General features: G+C 39.6%; 1 protein-coding gene across 2 annotated transcripts in view; it reads right to left on the reverse strand.

The window, feature by feature from the left end:
• Positions 1 to 18,243, reverse strand: part of SLC8A3 (solute carrier family 8 member A3) — a 209,738-nt gene extending 191,495 nt beyond the window's left edge. For both annotated transcript variants that reach the window (XM_031952608.1, XM_031952607.1), the window contains exon 1: positions 17,958 to 18,243. The gene's annotated coding sequence lies outside the window, so the exon portion shown is untranslated. The remainder of the gene's footprint in view (positions 1 to 17,957) is intronic.
• Between the last annotated feature and the right edge of the window lie 573 nt (positions 18,244 to 18,816).

Consider the following 18,816-nt stretch of genomic DNA (forward strand, 5'->3'; position numbering starts at 1 on the left):
ATGTCCTGCACATGGAAACCTATTCTAAATTCTTTTAAATCAGATTCTTAACTTATGATCTGTTCATCTGCTTTTGTTTTTAACATATTGATAATTGTTTATCAATATAATTGATTTCCTTAGTAATTCTATGTAATTTACTGAATGCTGTCAAAAATATTATTATTATGAGAATAGATCAATATTTTCACTAGGCTGTCCAAGGCATGACACAAAAAAGGTTGTAAACCACTGATTAAAATTCCTTTTTGAGTGCCTATTATATTTTAAACTGCTATTAAAGTAAATGCATATTTCCGTTTTCTTGTTTCCAAGTCTCTTAAGTACACAGTTTGGGATTAAGAGAAGATAACTCAAAAGGAAGAAATTTTCCTTAAAACAGAGTAAAGTAAACAGGCCAACAGAACTTAAAACAGAAAGACAATTTTAGCAATGTTAAGTAATCTATAATATCCCACATTGCATTAAACCCAGAAAGAAATTTAATAAGGAACTGAGCCAGTAGTAGTTTGTTCAAGTAACCATCTTATATAAAATACACAGCCAATATAGTACAAGTGGATACATACAGACAAGGAAACTAAAGAAATTAAGTTATTTGCTGAATGTCACACAGGTAAATAGCAGAGTAATGATTTAAATCCAAGTTTTTTGATCCCATATTCAAAATTTGTTCCATAGTACCCCATAGAATAGGATCAAGGGTATAGGTGGAAAAACAAACCTTGAAAATGGAAAGAGAATGGTTGGGGACACTTAGAACTTTTTAAATGGTTGAAGAAGGGAGGTCCGGGAGCTCATGGCAAAATGATCTTCATTTTCTAAGTAAAATTAGAGATAAGACTTTCTGTTGACAGTTAATACACAGAATTTCAAAGTTGAAAACAATGTCAGAAGACATCTTGTTTAACATATATCTGAGCAAAACTTCCCATGCATACACACTATCCTGGACACATGTTCAATACCTTGAAAGCAGGGAATCTTTCATGTTTATCTTTTGTACCTTTTCACCTCCTCACCTTCACCTGCCAATATAGTATCTGGCATATAATAAGTTATTTAATAAATGTTTATTGGTTGATTGATTGGTGATTGATTAGTACAGTCTCTGCTTGGGAATGTGATTGAGAATTGATAAGATTTCTAAAAGAATTGTTTGCTAGCAGTGAGGACTCAAATGAAATTAGGTAACATTAATTAGTAGTAGACAAAACTAGTGCAATTTGGGGACTTTTTCCAATTACATTCAATAGCCCAGGAACAAAAGTAGACTAAACAGATGGTAGAGATTAGGTTGCATGGGAGTCTTTGCAGATTAGCACAGCAGTAAGAAAAGAAGTTCAAAGGGATGAAGGAATCTATAGTAAGGGTAATAATGTTCCTGAAATGTCTGGCTATAGAAACTTAAACTGGGTGGGAAAGCAAGTAAAGCCAGAACAAGAACAATGAACTTTGCAGAGTAGTTCTTTGGCTCCACCAGAGTAGAAAGCCACTGACTAGCCAGATAAACATCTGGATGGACAAAAAAATATCAGTCACCAGAAAAAGGACTGCCAAAGCCTTGGCAAATTAGGAGCCCTATTGCTGACTAAGTCACTCATTTGCTAAGTAAAACAGTGATAGTATGGTGTTCTTGTAATGTGTTGGACCTATAGGGTTGTCATTCCTTCTTTCTTGACTCCTACCTTTCTGTGGATGGAACTGCTTCTCTTCAGTCATACCTTTGGCCATTCCCTTCTGGTGTTACTTTTTCTGTAGCCACTCCTAACTCCTCACCTCAGAGAAAGGGCTTTCCTTTCAAAATGGAATTTAGAGTTGCAAAAACCCCAATTCCTCTCCTATCGGCTTATTATAATCTGCCCCAGACAAATTGACTCTTCATTACCTAGAGATAAAGGTCTTGGATGTCTTGTCTCATTCTTGTCTCTCTGACTCTTTGTCTTTCTGTATGTGTATGTGTTTATCTGTTTCTCTCTGTGTCTTCTGGGTGGATGTTTCTCTGTCTCTGTCTCTATCTGTCTGTCTGTCTGCCTCTGTGTATGTGTGTCTTTCTCTATCTCTCCCTCCCTCCTCCGCTTCCTTCCTTTCCTTCCCTCTTTCTTCCTCTTCCTCCTCCTTTCTGTATCTCTCTTTCTCTATCTTAACTATATGCTTGTTTCTGCCTGTGTGTGTGTGTGTGTGTGTGTGTGTGTGTGTGCTTTTCTCTCACCTCCCTCCCTCCCTTTTCTTTCCCTCTGGGAAATTTTTAAATATTAGAATCAATAATTTTCTTTCTATTATTCTGAGCCCCAGTCAGAGAATTGCTCTGGAAAAAATATATGTCATAGTTATAAAATATATTTCTCTCCCCCTCCCAGGTGGTTCCCTCCTTTCTGTGCTTCATTTTTCTGGAAAATAATGCAATAGTTAACTGTCCTTATCATACTTAAATAAAAATAAATAAAAAATTAATTGAACATTAAGACATGAAAATAAGTTCTAGAGGGGAAAGATCCACATTCACTCAAGAGACAGACAAGAGAAAGGGGAAAAGAAAGGAGAAGAATAAAAAGAGAAAAAATGAATACATATTCACATACTTCCTACTATGTATTAAGTACTTAACAATCATTTTCTCAACAAACTTGTGAGACATATGCTGTTATTGTCCCCATTTTACAGTTGAGGGAACTGAGGCAAACAGAGATTAAGTGATTTGCTAAGGGTCACATGATTAGGAATTGACTGAAGTTTGAACCCAATTCCAGGAAGGAAGGAAAGGTGGGAGAGGGAGGGAGGGAGAGAGGGAGGGATGGAAGGGGGGAAAAGAAGGGAAGGAGATAGAAAGGAAGGAAGAGAAGGAGAGATTGAGGGGGGAAAGGAAGGGATCGAGAAAGAATGAGAGAGGGGAAAAGGGAAGGAGGGAAGGAAAAGGGAAGGAGAAAGGGAAAGAAGAGAAAGAGAAGAGAGAGAGGGAGGGAGGGAGGGAGAAAGGGAGGGAGGGAAGGAAAGAAGGGAGGAAGAAAGGAGAAAGGAAAGGGAGGGAGGGAGAAAGGGAGGGAAGGAGGAGGGAAGGAGAGAGGAAGGAAGGAGGGAAGGAGGGAAGGAAGAAAGGAATGAAAAAAGGAAGGGAAGGAAGAAAGAAGGAAGGAAAAAGGAAGGTAAGGAAGGAAGGAGGGAAAGAAGGAAGGAAAGAAGGAAGGAGGGAAGGAAGGAGGGGAAGGAAGGAAGGAAGGAAGGAAGGAAGGAAGGAAGGAAGGAAAGAGAAAGGAAGAAGGGAAGGAAAGAGGAAAGGAAGGAAGGAGGGAAGGAGGGAAGGAAGGAAGGAAGGAAGGAGGCAAGGAAAGAGGGAAGGAAGGAAGGAGGGAAGGAAGGAAGGAAGGAAGGAAGGAAGGAAGGAAGGAAGGAAGGAAGGAAGGAATGGGGAAAGAAAGAGGGAAGGAAGGAGGGAAGGAAGGAAGGAAGGAAAGAAGGGGAAAGAAAGAGGAAGGAAGGAGGGAAGGAAGGAAGGAAGGAAGGAAGAAGGAAGGAAGGAAGGAAGGAAGGAAGGAAGGAAGGAATGGGGAAAGAAAGAGGGAAGGAAGGAGGGAAGGAAGGAAGGAAGGAAAGAAGGGGGAAAGAAAGAGGGAAGGAAGGAAGGAAGGAAGGAAGGAAGGAAGGAAGGAAGGAAGGAAGGAAGGAAGGAAGGAAGGAAAGAAGGAAGGAAGGAAGGAAGGAAGGAAGAAAGGAAGGAAGGAAGGAAGGAAGAGGAAGGAAGGAAGGAAGGAAGGAAGGAAGGAAGGAAGGAAGGAAGGGACACACAGAAAGAGACAGAGAAGAAAAGAAGAGTACTTTTCTGAGATTTTCTCTCTTCTTGGATTGCTTAGATGTCCACAATCCCTTAAGAAGAGGGTAGCTATATTGTCAATCAAAATCCAGACTCTATCAGCCACAGGGTCTGAGAAACTCCCAGGAGAATTGAAGACAGAAGCATTGGATATTGTTTTTCTTACCAGCAACCATCTATCTCCAGCATCTTTCTCTCCTGGCAATACCAAAAGGCATTGAATATTATTAATATGAAACCCACTACCTATCATGGTATTCCCTCAAAGAAGGGTGGAGAAATTAGGGAAGATCAGACTTTGACTTGAGATGAAAAATGGAGAATTTCTTGGCCAAGAAGTCAGAGCAGTGAAAGAAAGAAATAGCTACCATATAGCAGGACAACATGAAGTTTTCCACTGGATATAGAAGGTCATAGTCAAAAATGAGGAGAGAGCTATTCCTTTGATAATGGATTTCAGAGAAAAGGCAAGACTTTTTGAGGAAGAAAAAATTTTATGAGATTGAAGAAAAAGACTCTAGTTTACCATGAGTATATGGAAGGGAATAAAGGAAAACAGAGGGAAGTTGTCTGTAATAAAGATACTAAACAAACTAAATTTTAAAGCATTAATGGAGTTAGTTATTTAATGGTGAATTCTTTTTGGTAATTAATAATTTTTTACCTTTAATTTGTCAGTAAACCTGAACTTTCACATAACAGTCAAATATTTTTTATCTAATAGGTGTACCATAAGGCTTCGAGTCATACCAACTGACCCTGGGCAAATGACTCATCTGGCATCAGGAGGTCCCCACAACTATGTCTGTAGTGTTGAGAGGAGGGTCAAAGCACTTGAGGGATGAACATTTTTCAAAATGTTGCATTACTGGAATCAAGAGAGAAATGATCCTCAGGGAAATGAACAGAAACTAATTAAAGCTGATAAAGAAAGCAATCTTATCCAGAAATAGAGGATAGAGGAGAAAGCTTCCTTGAGATTGATCAGTTTGAAATCCTGCAGTATTGACTTGGATGCCTGCTACATGCTCAATGAGAATCACTTCAATCTGGATATTTCCTCATGGGGCCAGATTTCTGACTGGATAATTTGGAAAGAGAAGAGAGGAAGGGTAGAGAAGATGGAAGGAACTAGTTTCTGTTCCAACTTTATAGGTGATGATTGTTACACAAAGTGGTTAGAGGTAATTGCTGAAGCTATAGTTTCAAGGGAGGAGTCTCTTCTCCTTTTATTTGCCATGGCCTTCAGACCAGTCTTTACATTGATGATGGTGGAACCTCCAAAAAGAATCTGAGGGTACCCTAAGCTGTCATTGCTCTCTAGGATGATGCTGTGGTAATGGCATAGTGGAATGAGTGCTATATAACTAGGAACAAGTCACATAACTACTTTAGATGTCTCATTTTCCTCATTTATAAAATGAGGGTGAAAATATTTTAATGCCTACCTAACAAATTTGTTGCAAGATTCAAATAAGATAATGTGTGAATAAAATGCTTTGTAAACTGTAAAGTGCTCCAGTTACTATTCAGTGACCTCAAAACCATTGACAAACTGTTAAATGCTGGGAATAATTATGATAGTAATTCACAATACCTAGTTTTTCATCTGCTTATATATGTAATTATACAAAGTCAACCCATATCTCTTCACAGTTTATCCCCAACTGCATTCAGCATCATTTTGGCCCTGCAGTATAATCTGCTCAGATTCAAACAACTGCTTCCACAGGACAGGTTGTCAAAAAATAGGACTGTCTGTCCCAGCCAAATGGGGAAGTCTGGTCAAAGTCACCTTTGCATTTTTAGTTCTTTCTACCTTAAGCTCCCCATCTGTTATTTGAGGAGTAGGAAATCAAAAAGACTATGTCATTAGGGCCTATGAGAAGGCCCTTGGGTTAAAAGTACTATGTAGATACCACCCAAGAGACAAGGGGTAGATACCACCCAAAGGGACATCATTTTAGTGGCTATGGAGTAGTGGGACAAATAAAGAGTGGTCTAAGCTTTATACTACCTATAACTCCTACTCCTAAAGTACTCTCCAGGTCCTGCTTTTGGTATCTATTGTGTGAAGTGACATAATAAACCCAATGCTGGCATCGTGGTGATTTATTTTCTAGCAGTGATAATGAGCTTTCCAAATCATCCACATTTTCTGTCTTCTAGCCCTTAGCAGGGTGCCTGGCACACAGTAGGCACTTAATAAGTACTTTTTGACTTGATTCCTCGTAAGAAATTCGGGGTGGTTAGTAGAAAGGTTGGTGGATTTGGAATCAGGGAACAGGATCTTGGTTCTACCTCTTTCCACCTATGAGACCTTGGGAAAATCAGTTGCCTCTTTTCCTCAACTGAAGCTCATTAGAGAAGCCAGGATCTCTTCCAGTTCAAGACTGTATGGTGAACTCTGGCAATATGGATATTTGCGATGAAGGAAAATACATATGGCCATGATTCTTTTTATGAAAAAAATAATAGGTCTAAAGCAACAAAAAACAAGATCTTTGTCTCATTAGTACCATTTTCTAACCAGCTGAGTTAGTCTAACTAGACCACATACCATAGGAGTTAAGATCCTGAATTAGTCATTTTTCAGTTGTGGAGTCTTTCCCCTTATCCCTCCCTTATGCCATGTAGCATTTCCTCTAACTCCACTTCTCCTTATAGCTAACTTTTCTAGAGTTTTAAGATCCTTTCAGGATTTAGCCTGCCAGCTAAGGACATACCCCAATTTCATAGGGAGCTCCCTTTCTACCTGGTTAATTATAAGTTCTACTAGGGAACTTGTCTTTCATATGCTCTCACTATTTTTCATATTTACCATTCCTAGTATCTACTGTGTCCCTTCATTTTGTCTGTAACCTCGTTCCTAAATAAACCTGTCTTTTACCAAAGAGAATGCTATTGTGAATGCTTCACATGATTGGACCCTAATACTTGGTATCTACCATCATTTGATGTTTACGTAAGTCAACGTGCCCTTTTTATGATCTCTTGGATACAGACATAGTAGTAAGACTTACATGGAAAGACTTAGATGAAGTGAAGTGCTGAGTAAAGTGAGAAAAATCCAGAGGACATTGTACACAGTAACAGCAACATTGTACAATGTTCAATTTTGATAGACTTAACTCTTCTCGTTAATCAAACGATTTAAGACAATTCTAAAACTCAAAATGCCATCAAAATCCAGAGAAAGAACTGTGGAATCTGAATGGAGATTGAAGTATAAGCTTTTCACTTTTTTTTTAGTTTTTTTTTTCTTGTGGTTTTTCCCTTTATTCATATTCTTTCACAATATGACTAATGTGAATATATATTTGATATAATTATACATATATAACCCATATCACATTGCTTGCTGTCTTGGGAAGAGGGAAGGGGAAAATTCGAAACTCAAAATGTTATAAAAGTGAAAATAAAGTACTATTAAGTGGGAGAAAAAATACTTGAATGAAGGTCTTCTCTAGGAGCTCCTTGTACCAGTGAAATAATAGAGCTGGTTTAAAAAAAAAACTTATATTTATATATTTTTTTAAATTTATGTGTGTGAAAATTGGATTGCTTGTTGTCTAGCAGTGGGGAAAAGGGAAGGAGAAAAATTTGGAACACAAGGTTTTGCAAGGGTAAATGTTGAAAACTATCTTTGTATGTATTTTGGAAATAAAAAACTATTGTTAAATAAATAGATATGTGTATGTGTTATATGTATAGTGTATTGAGGGTCTTTTGTTTTTTCCCCCTGAGGCAATTATGATTAAGTGACTTGCCCAGAGTCACACAGCTAGGTAGTATTAAGTGTCAGAGGCCATATTTGAACTCAGGTCCTCCTGACTTCAGGGCTATCCACTACACCAACTAGCTGCCTCTGGTGTAGTGAGGTTTACAAAGTTCTTTACAGTCACAAATCATAGTAGTGAGAGAGACCTCAATAGGCTAGCTGACCTAATCTTTTGCTTTCAGGGAGCTAAAATATGATTTTCTTCCAAATTGTTCTTAGCCATCCTCCTCATACTCCCCTTAGACTATGCCTCTAAGACCTGGACTCGGATAGGCAAGCTTTCCCCTTAGCTTGTACAGTATCAGCCCATCACACACTTCCTATTCCCAAACCTTACCATCTTACTTACTTAAAAGCCCTCTCTTTTCTAGCTCCCTTATGATCCTCAAGTCTTTATCCATTAGAATATAAGTTCTTTAAGGGTAGGATCTTCCTTGTTTGCTTATAACTTACCCCTAACATCCTATCACAATTCTAATACTCAAAATTTTCAGCATAGCAGAGTACCTGGTACACAGTAAAAGATTAATAAATGCTTTCTCATTCATTCTTCATCTCCTTTGCACATAGGAGAAAACTAAAGCTCAGGAAGTCATGAGTTGCCCAAGATTACACAGTTAATTAGTAATAGAAGTAATAGAAAAAGAGTATTATTTCTAAAGTCAGATGATCTGAATTAAAATCCTGCCTCTGATACATTCTACCTGTGTGAACTTGGGCAACTTATTTTACCACTCTGAGACCCAGGTTCCTGTCTATAAAATAGGTTGAGTGAGATGTCCATATGGCATTTCTTCCAGCTAGGTCTATAACTTCTGGTAGGTTATAGTAGACTTATACAGTATAGACTTACTCAGTAAACTTATATAGTACACTAATTATTTCCCAAAACATCCATGTCTTATCCACTGAGGTGTTCTGTCTATTATTCTTCCCAATGTATATGAACTTTCTTCAAAACACTTCAACTTGTCTTATAAGAAAGTAAAATGTCCCTTAAATCTGGTAAAAGCTTAGCATTTCCATTTTACACATGGGGAAGCTGAAACAAAAGAAATAGTTTAGCCAAACTTGACCATTTTATCCTGTGGTAAAGACAGAAGTAGACAGGAAGAGGTTCCATTTTTGCCAGTGACCACTCATTACTAGCCCCATCGCTGCTTTCTGAAGAGAATCAGATGAACCAGTAAGCAGGTGGCAGGGCAGACTTGCTCCTTCTCCATTGACATCTTTCATAATGAACACAAAGCCTGGACCTCTATGCCCCTTCCTAGGGGACTCTCACTGTATGTATAAACCTGGCAGAGATGGAAGTCAGTTTAGCAAGTACTTCCACTGTAACAGATGATAAGCAAAAGATAGACAGCTTTATACATCACATTAGCTGAAAGTATTTCTTTTCACCCTTTTCTTTTTCTGTTTATCCCAAAATGATATTAAAATGGGGTAGAAGAGAGAGGAGAGGATTGGATCCTGAACCCCAATTTTAGCATACTTAGTTATGACAAAATGATCTGACCCATCCCCTGCTCCTGTCTCCACTCATATGCTACATCACCCATTTCAGCAGAGAGGAGTGTCTGAAAAGAAGATAAGAAAGACCATTTTTCATTTCAGTTCTGACGAATTTGAAGCACAGAACATGAGTGCTTTGGGGTGAAATGTCAAACTTAATGTGCCCAGATGAATATTGTAAGCCTGTCAAGAAATAGCTTACATGTTGTAAACTTTAAGGACATTAGACTAGAAATCAGGAAGATCTGGATTCAAATCTTGCCTCAGAAATTTACTAGTTGTGTGACCATGGTTAAGAAATTTAATCTCTCTGAGTCTTAATTTTTTCATCTAGCTAATGACCACAACTATCTCATAGGATTGCTATGAGTATCAAATAAGATGAAATATGGAAAGGTTGGCAAACCTCAAAATGCTATCTAAATTTGTTGTTATTACTATCATTATCCCCCTGTAAAATATGGGTTCTTTGGATTCCCAGCACTGAACAAAATGTCTTACACATAAGAAAATAAATGTTGGATTTTTCTAAGGCTTGGGTAACATAGAAGACAATTTTGTCAGAAATCAGCACTGAGATTGCTTGCTGTCTTAGAGGGGAGAGGGAAGGGAGGAAGGAAGAAAATTGGAACTCAAAATTGTATATAAAATGAATGTGAAAATTGCCTTTACATGTAATTGAAAAAAGATGCTATTAAAAAATATTTAAAGAGGAAATCGGCATTGGTGGAGGGGGATGTAAAGGGGAGAAATTCAGGAAGTAAGTCTAAGAGAAATATAAAATAATTCATATCTATTTTCTCCTTTTTTTTTGAACAAGCATTTGGATTGTACTTGAATTCCTCTCCTTGTCAACCTTTCCTGCTGTCTATTAGGAATTGCCTGAGAGTAAATACCTGCATTTATATGGTTCCCTCAAGACTTTTCTTCAGGAACCTGACATATTAATATCATTTAATTTCCATTAATGTTTTAAATGTTAAAATATGGAAATAGATCACATTATTGCTTGATTACTTTCTAGATTCCATTAGTTCTTCATTCACAGACATCACAGACTCATGTTGGAGGGAAACCAACAGTCCATCCAACCTTAGGGAGATCTTGGTTTCCTATTTCCCAAGACTGGCCTGGGGAACTGGCACTGGTTAGGTCAACACAATCTGCTGTTTGGATTCTCATTGTTGTCTTTACCTTTTTTTCTTCTGTTCTGAATTCATTCCGGTAATGATCCCCTCTGACTAACTGAAAGAAATTAACACAAATCTGTCCTTCCCGTGACACTAAATAGAGGGGCACTTGTAATGTAATAAAATAGCATCATTGCTTTACAGAATCCATCTGAATGGGGATCCCCAGGTTTTGATAAAAATTGGGCAATGCAAAAGAAGGGAAAGGAATATGAGTTTAGTTAGAAGTCTCCGAAGATTAGGATCATGCCTATTGCTTGATTCTTCAAAGATAGGGGAGAAAGGAAAGAACAGTACACTTTGAGTGTGTTCTACCCATTATCAAAAAAACAGGTCAATGCATCTAGAAAAAAGATCAAACCATCTTAATTAGACCAATGAGACAGATTATTATCTTCATTTTAAACTAATCTGATTAGGTGTTTTGACTTGTAGAGATAACATTCAAGAAGCTAATGGGAGCAAAAATATTAAATAATCCATTGTCACAGCCAAAAGGATCTAATGAATAAATACTGCTGTTCAGTATTAGGGGCTCCTACAAAAGGGATCTGGGTTTAAATTGGGTGAGAAATGTCACCTCACAGTCTCAATTTCCTCAATCATAAAATGAAAGTTAGACTAGATGATTTCTAAAGTCTTTTCCAATTCTAAATCATTCCCTGATCAAATATGATAAATTCTAGAGGATTAGGGTCCAAGTAAGATTCCTGCCTTCTATTCATATTTCTTAGTTTTATTTGTCTCAAAAACCATGGGAAATTTCTTCTTCTTGTTGTGCCTATTTGTTAATTTCAGAAATGCTGCACATCACTTTGTGTTTGGATACAAAAGACTAGAAACCACTAGACCTAATATCCAAAAAGTTCACAAAAAGATGAAAGGAACCTATATGTACAAAAATATTTATAGCAGCTTCTTCTTGTAGCACCCAAGAACTAGATACTAAAAGCAACCCCACCAATTAAGTATTGACTAAGCAAGTTGTGATAAATTAATATAATGAAATATTACTTATAAGAAATGATGAATAGTTTCAGAGGAAATTAGTAAGACTTCTATCATATAATACAGAGTGAAGGTTGCAGAACCAGAAACATAATTTACAAAATTACAACATTATAAAGAAAAACAACTTTGAAATGCTAAGACATGAATATTTGGACATGGCAGTATGAGAATTTGTTTTGCTGGTCGGCTGTTTTCACTTGTCTTTGTTGTGAAGGTTTCGTTTTTTGTTGTTATTCAATTGGGGAATGGGGAACAGTGAGAGGGAGAGATAATCTTATAAAAATAAATAATTTTTGAATTATTAATTATCATTTTAAAAATTGACAACAACAAGGAATTGGAAACAAAGTATACATCCATCAGTTGAAGTAAATGACTAAACAAAGTACATCCATGAATTTTACATCTATGAACATCACTGCACTGTAAGAAATTATAAACATGGGGGTAGCTAGGTGGTACAGTGAATAGAGTCCCAGCCCTGAAGTCAGGAGGACCTGAGTTCAAATCTGGCCTCAAACACTTTAACACTTCCTAGCTGTGTGACCCTGGGCAAATCACTTAATCCCAATTGCCTCAGCGCAAAAAAAAAAAAAAAAAGAAAAGAAAAGAAAGAAAAAAAGAAAGAAAGAAAGAAATTATAAACATGAAGAATACAAAGACTTATGTGAACTGATGAAAACAGAAGTATCCACAACTAGCAAAGCATTATGCATAATTATGCATAAATATTGTTCAATTTTAATGAGAAAGTTTGGTCCCAAAGAAGAAATGAGAAAGTTTACTTCCTCCTTTTCTTTACAGGAGTGACCAGAGACCAAACATATTTTATATATTATCAGACTTGGTTGAATACAATGGTTAATTTTCCTTAATTGATTTCCCCTTCTCTTTCTTTTTCTTCATTATAGGCGATGACTCTTTGGGTAGAGAAATTAGATGTATAAATATATATAAATATATATGTATTTATTTATATGAATAAAGATGATTTTTTAAAAATATTTTAAGTGCTATATTGTTTCTTTTAATGGGGTTAATCATTGAAGCATAGATCAAAGTACATTAGGAAAAAACCGCACTGAACTTGGGAGTCAGAAGATTTGGGTTCAAATCCCATGTGTTATCTGTGTAACTTCAGGCAAGAAACTGCTCTCAGCCTCAGTTTCCTCATTTGTAAAACTAAAAGTTAAACTAACTGATCTCTAAGGCCCCTTCTAGCTCTAAAGCTATTATCCTATGTTTTGATTTTTTTTTAACCATTTCTCCTAAATAAATACCCGGAAGAGCTCCAAAAGCACTTTCTCTTGAATTTATCTTCCCTTGGCATCTAGGTCATTGACAAAGATGGTATCCATGACCTGGACACTCCTTCCTTTCTAAGAGGAGCTCCTAAACCCATCCCCACCCCAGCCCTACCTGCCAGTTTATCTTCTTGTGATTGGTTCATTTACTTTTTGTTTTCTACACTTTCAAAATTCATCATTCACAGAGAATTAGATAATGTCAATAAAATGGATATTGACAAAAAAATTAGGCAAGAGCACACAGAAAGGAGGATTCTCGACCTCCTGAGAACCTCTAGTTTTGAATCAGAGAATCATAGGATTAAAACTCAGAGAAACATTAGAAGCAGTTGTTTAAAATCCAATCCTCTCACTTATAGATGCATCCCAAAAAGGTGAAAGCCCAAGGTCATACTAATAGTGAGTGACAGAGGCAAGATTTGAAACTAGATCATCTGACTAAATCCGTTTTCTTTTCACTATATTATGCTCCTCACCCAGATCCCTGCTCATAAAAGCTTCACCTGACCCTAACATCTGGTACAAAGCCAAGAAAGTCATCATCTGCCATTCCGGATGTCAGTGATCAGAATACCATTTGTCTCTTTCCAAATCACCCACTCACATAGCTGAGATATTTGCTGTACAGGGCGATCTGGAGCCAAGAACTACCAGATATATGAGAGAGAGAGAGAGAGAGAGAGAGAGAGAGAGAGAGAGAGAGAGAGAGAGAGAGAGAGAGAGAGAGTGTAGGGGATAGAGATATAGAGATACAGGTAGGTAGATAAATATGTATTATGTGTATGAATGGCTATGTGTACCTGTTCACAAACAAGCAGTATGTGCATGGGTGAAACACCCATGTATCAGTATCTCTGAGTGGAAGTATATGTGAACAGAAAGAGTAAGTATGTGCTGAAGTAGGTACATTGGGAGTATGGGGAATGTGATATGTTTGTGAATTTGTCTACAGGATAGAAATGGATAAGTGAATGTGAATAGAGAACATCAGCAAGTATTCGTGAGTCTGTAGTCAGATTTAGTCAAACTCCCGAAAAATTGTCAACCTATTTCCACTAGCTAAAATTCCCTGCCCACTTTCTCCCTGCCCCTACAGATTCTATTGGGGCTGTCTTAGCAAACCACTGGAGTGGTTTGCTATTTCTTTCTCCAGCTCATTTCACAAATGAAGAAACTGAGGTAAACAGAGTTAAATGACTTTCCCAGGATTACACAGTTAATAAATGTTTGAGGCCAGGTTTGAACTCATGAAGGTAAGAGTTCTTGATTCCAAACCCAATGCTCTATCCACTATGCCTACCAGATCTTAGCCATTCATTAAAAACAGCCACTACCTTGTTAAGGTGATGCTACCATCTCCCTTTAAAACCTGATAGAAACAGCTCAGGATTCTGAACCCAAGGTCTTTAAGAATAGCAATGCTTTCTCTAGAGCCTTCAGACATTGTACTGAGAAGCCGTCCCTTTGTAGATGTAGCCTGGCCACTGCTCCCTCAGGAGCTACAACTATAGCTACTGAAAATCTAGAAAAGAAAGTTCTTGCCACCAAGGTCCCTGGCACTGTCAAATGGTTCAGCACGAGAAACTGACATAATTTTATTTCTAGTAATAAAGGACATTAAGGAAAAGAAATGAACATCTGCTTTTTTGTACCCTAAGATCCATGGGACCTATCTAATGTGCAACTGAAATCTTCCATATGTGTTGTCTCCCCCATATATGATTACCTTGAGAGTGAGGAAGATCTTAATTTCTTTTTGTTTCTCTAGTACTTAGCACAGTTCTTTGCACATAGCAAGAGCTTAATAAATGATTCATTCATTTATTCAAGCTGTTCAAATTTATCCTAATCCAGGTAGGATTCAATTATTCTCATTCCTGCTGATCTGTTCTCTATTCTATTAAATATGGTCTGCACTGTACAACCTGTTGTGGTCCACTCCTGTCTACTGACTTTTCATGACTCTATTTGGGCTTTTCTTCACAAATACTGGAGGGGTTTGCCATTTTTTATAGATGAGGAAACCGAGGCAATTAGAGCAAAATAACTTGCCCAGGGTCAAACAATGATAAAATTATTACTCAAAGATGAATGTCTTTCTGATTCCAGACCCAGTACTCTATTCACTTCACCACCTAACTGCCCCATCACTAAATCTAGCACTTGATAATATGATTTGAGGTCAATGAATATGTCTTTTACTTTTCTTGTCCTCTATCTCATCTCAACAAAGAGGAGATTCCAATGATTTGGTGAAATGGTCTCAGTAACAACAGCTTGACAGGAGAAAACACATAAACAATCCAATTGGTACCAAAGGAGGTGTGTAGAGATGGATGTGTAGAGAAAGAGCAGAACTTTACTTCCTGAGGTTCTCTCTCTTCACTAAGGTTTGAGCTACTCAGCTGTCTCCAGCCCCTCCTTCCCCAATATACCCTTTCTTCTCACCCCACACTGTCTACTTAAACATTGCCAAGAGGTGAGAAAAATAGAACTGAACTAGGGGCAGGATGACAACAATTACTAGCATTTATATAGCTTATAAATTTTGCGAAATACTTTACAAATATAATCTCACTTGATCCCTAACCTAAAACAAAAGGCAAACTATCACTGTCCATGAACCATGCCAGTAAATCACTAGGAACATCTCTTCCCTGGGACATTAGAAGCAGACATGTAACACCCAGGGAAGGAGGCAAAAGAATTGGTGATGAAGATAGGGGCATTTCTTCAAGGAAATGGAACTTTCACCATTGTTTTAAAAAAAATGCATGCAAGTATGATTTTCACTTTATCCTTGTTCTGTCTTGAAGGAATAAGATGACAGGAATTTCACAGGAGTGGGAAAAGGATTTCTTTTCTCTAATATCATAACCCAGGGAGAAGATAGGCCAGAACTATTCCTGTAGTCAATCAGATATCTTCATGCTATCTTTCCCCAAAACAAATAAAATGGAAAGAATGAGACAGAAAACACCAAAGTAGGAGACAAAAAGAAGATACCCTTGAGGGACAGGATCATATAATGAAAAATACCCTAATCTTAGACAACAGACCTGGGTTCCAATCCTAGTTCTGCCATTTTCAAATTATGACTGTGGTCAAAACACTTTGTCTCCATAATCTTCATATGTAAAATGTAGATAATATTTGTACTATCTTCCTCAAGAGGCAGCATAGTAGATAAAAAACTGGCCTTGGAATCAGAAAAACCTGCATTCAAACCTGTGTCTGGTGCATACTGACAGCTGGTATAAAGAAAGACACAACCTCTTAGTGCTTTTAGGAAACTCTAAGCCTATAATCTACTATAGGTTATTACCCGGTGTAGATGTTCCCTTTACCGATATAGATTGCCAATTCTTCTGTAATTTGCAGTTTGAGAGGTTAAGTTACTTGTCTAAAATCATATAGTTAATGTCAAAGACATCTCTTGAACATGAATCTTTTTGAATAATACTTAAAACTCAAAGAGGCTCCCAAAAAACCTCTAGATTCAAGAAATCACGTTCCCGTTTGAGATGAGTTGTATTCATCATCAAAACCGAATAGGGTACTAAATCAATTAGAACATTCTAGCATAAGACCATTTTAGCTGATATAGAGATAAAAAGTACCTATATGGAGAAGATAGTTGTTGAGTAAAAGAGGGTGAAATGGAAAACATGAACCGTAAGGGAAATCTAGCTACATCAGCACCTTTTAGATTTTGGCAGAAGGAAAGGAGGAAGCATATATATTTGCCTTTCTGACTGTCAACTATCCACCATTAGAAGAACCTCAAGTCAGGAAAGGAAAAGACATAAGCTCCTCATCAATCCTCCTTCCCCCACAAGCCAGAAGCCGGACTGCTTCTCACTACAAAGTGAACTGCTCTTGCCCTATTTCGGGAATAGCATGGCGCAGAAGCTATATTTGAAAACCGAGGTAAACAAGATCTCAGCCCAAGTGGATGGAGCACAACAGCTGTCTAAGATTAATCGCACACACAGAGAGTCATCCGGACACCAGTGGCTTTCCCTTTCATCCTCAAGGGTAACCCCCGGATCTTCTGTTGTTCTTGACCACCCACGAGGAATCCTGGTCCCTGTGCAGAGCTGCTATCTGGGGTCCTATAAATGGCACTAGGACTATTTTAATTTCTCCCTGTCCTCCTTCTCTTCCCATCAGTGAATCGCACCATTCTTATCTGGCTCTCTACACATCCATCACCCTCAAACACCTTCACGTGTATATTTTTTAATCATCAGAAGCGTGTGTATCGGGTGAAGGGAGGGAGGAAGGGAGGGGAGAAATTTATAGCACTGCATTAAAGACATTTGTTCTCTTTAACGTGCCCGCCCCCTTCACCCCTCCCCCTGGGTTCACACATACAAACACACGCGCGCGCACACACCTCACACACTCATGCACACACATAATGGGATGAGAAAAACTGCCTTTTCCCGGGTGCAGCCGCTTTTACCACAGGTCTCAGGTGCTGGGATCCTGGGGTTCCGGTAGGGCAGCCCCAAGCGGTCAGCCCCGAGTCCGGAATGGGGGGCCCGGTACTCCCGCTGATTTCGGCAAAGAACGCGGGCGGGGCAGGGTATGTACAGTTAGGTTTTATTCCTGCGTTTTTCCCCTCACCTACCCTACTTTTTTTTTTAATCCCCATCTCCCGGTCTTCTGTCCTCCACCCGCACTCCCCGAAATCCTCCCTGACCAGCATCAAAGTGGTAGCCAAAAGCTGGCCAAGGCCCCACTAAATCTTCCCAGTCTAAGCGCTCCTCCTTATCTCCCCATTCCCCAAATTCTCAAACATTTCCTCTATTTCCCCAGATTCCCCCTCCTTCCCTCTTCCCTTTTCCCCCTTCCCCCCCAGCCGCCCCAGGTATCCACCGCTGGACTGGGCACTCGGGGGCTGCAGGGGCTGCTGGCTAAGCGTGTGTGTGTGCGTGGCGCGCGCACACACATTCACACACAATAACATAACACACTCTCAGACTCAAACCGGGGCATACACTCGCACAGACACACCAATGACACACTCACAGACAACACAACACATATGTCACAATTCCAGACACACACATCCTTCCCAGACCCACAAACACAGCACACATATAAAACAATCTCTGAAGCACACCACACCTCTACACACACACACACACACACACACACACACACACACACACAAAACACACAACTTAAATCATTACACTTCAAAAAAAAAAAAAAAGAATCTATCCTAGGGCCAACTGGACACCCTCAACCTTCCCTATTTTCTCAAGTTCCTCATTTCTAAACCAGGGGGTTGGGGTGAGGGGGGGGGCGGGAATCAGGGATGATCTTCTACTCACCTTTGCCGATGGCCTCTATGCTTCTGTCCTAGCCGGGGGAATTGGGGAAGGGGTCCGGGAAGGGGCGGTGGTGGGGGGTTCGGTGAGAAAGGTGCGTGATCCCCCCACCACAGGGCCTCCAGGTTCACAGGCAGCTCATCGCTCCCGCTGGCCGGCCGCAGACGGGGAGCCGAGTGCTGGGCATATCAGTCCCAAGAGCCGCGCGCAAGCTGTGGCTCCGCAGCTGTCAGGGCGCCGGGGGGCAGCGCATCTGGAGCGCGAGGTTGGGGAGCGAAGGGGTCGGGGTCTGAATGAGGGGAGCTCAGGGTTTGTCTCACCACTCTGACTTTTTGTTTTAAATGCAACAACAGCAACAAAAGACCCCCCCACCCCCCCCCCAAACCGAAGCACCGACTCTGCACAACGACTCCGGGAGAGCCCCGAGTCCGGGAAGGAGGGAGGAAACGGCGCAGGCGGGGATCACGCCGGCGAGGGAGGCGAAGAGGAGAGTGATCGATGGGGAGAGACCCGAAGGTTTAGAGGGCCCCCTCCGACTGCAGTCACGTCGACCGGGCTTCCCCCAGTCTGTGGCTCGCCCGCTCCCTCTCTCACACCATCACCGCGGGAGATTTCCCAGCATCTCGGCGGAAGAGGCTAACAGAATGAACTGCTCGGCTGGTTTCTGGGCGAGAGAGAGAGGCTTGCCCATTAAGCTGCAGCAAGAAGCCAAATCCAAAAGCCAATCTCCAAGCCTCCAAACCACACGTCACCCTATCAGCTGGGAGCGAGAACTGCAACAGTATGACAAGCCTTGCATATTTATTCCTTAGCCGAGGGGGAATTTTCAGATCGCTCGGGCTCCTGTGGCAGGAAAGCCAGG

The sequence above is a fragment of the Sarcophilus harrisii genome, chromosome 2 (genome assembly GCF_902635505.1).
Source record: "Sarcophilus harrisii chromosome 2, mSarHar1.11, whole genome shotgun sequence".
Taxonomy (NCBI): Eukaryota; Metazoa; Chordata; class Mammalia; order Dasyuromorphia; family Dasyuridae; genus Sarcophilus; species Sarcophilus harrisii.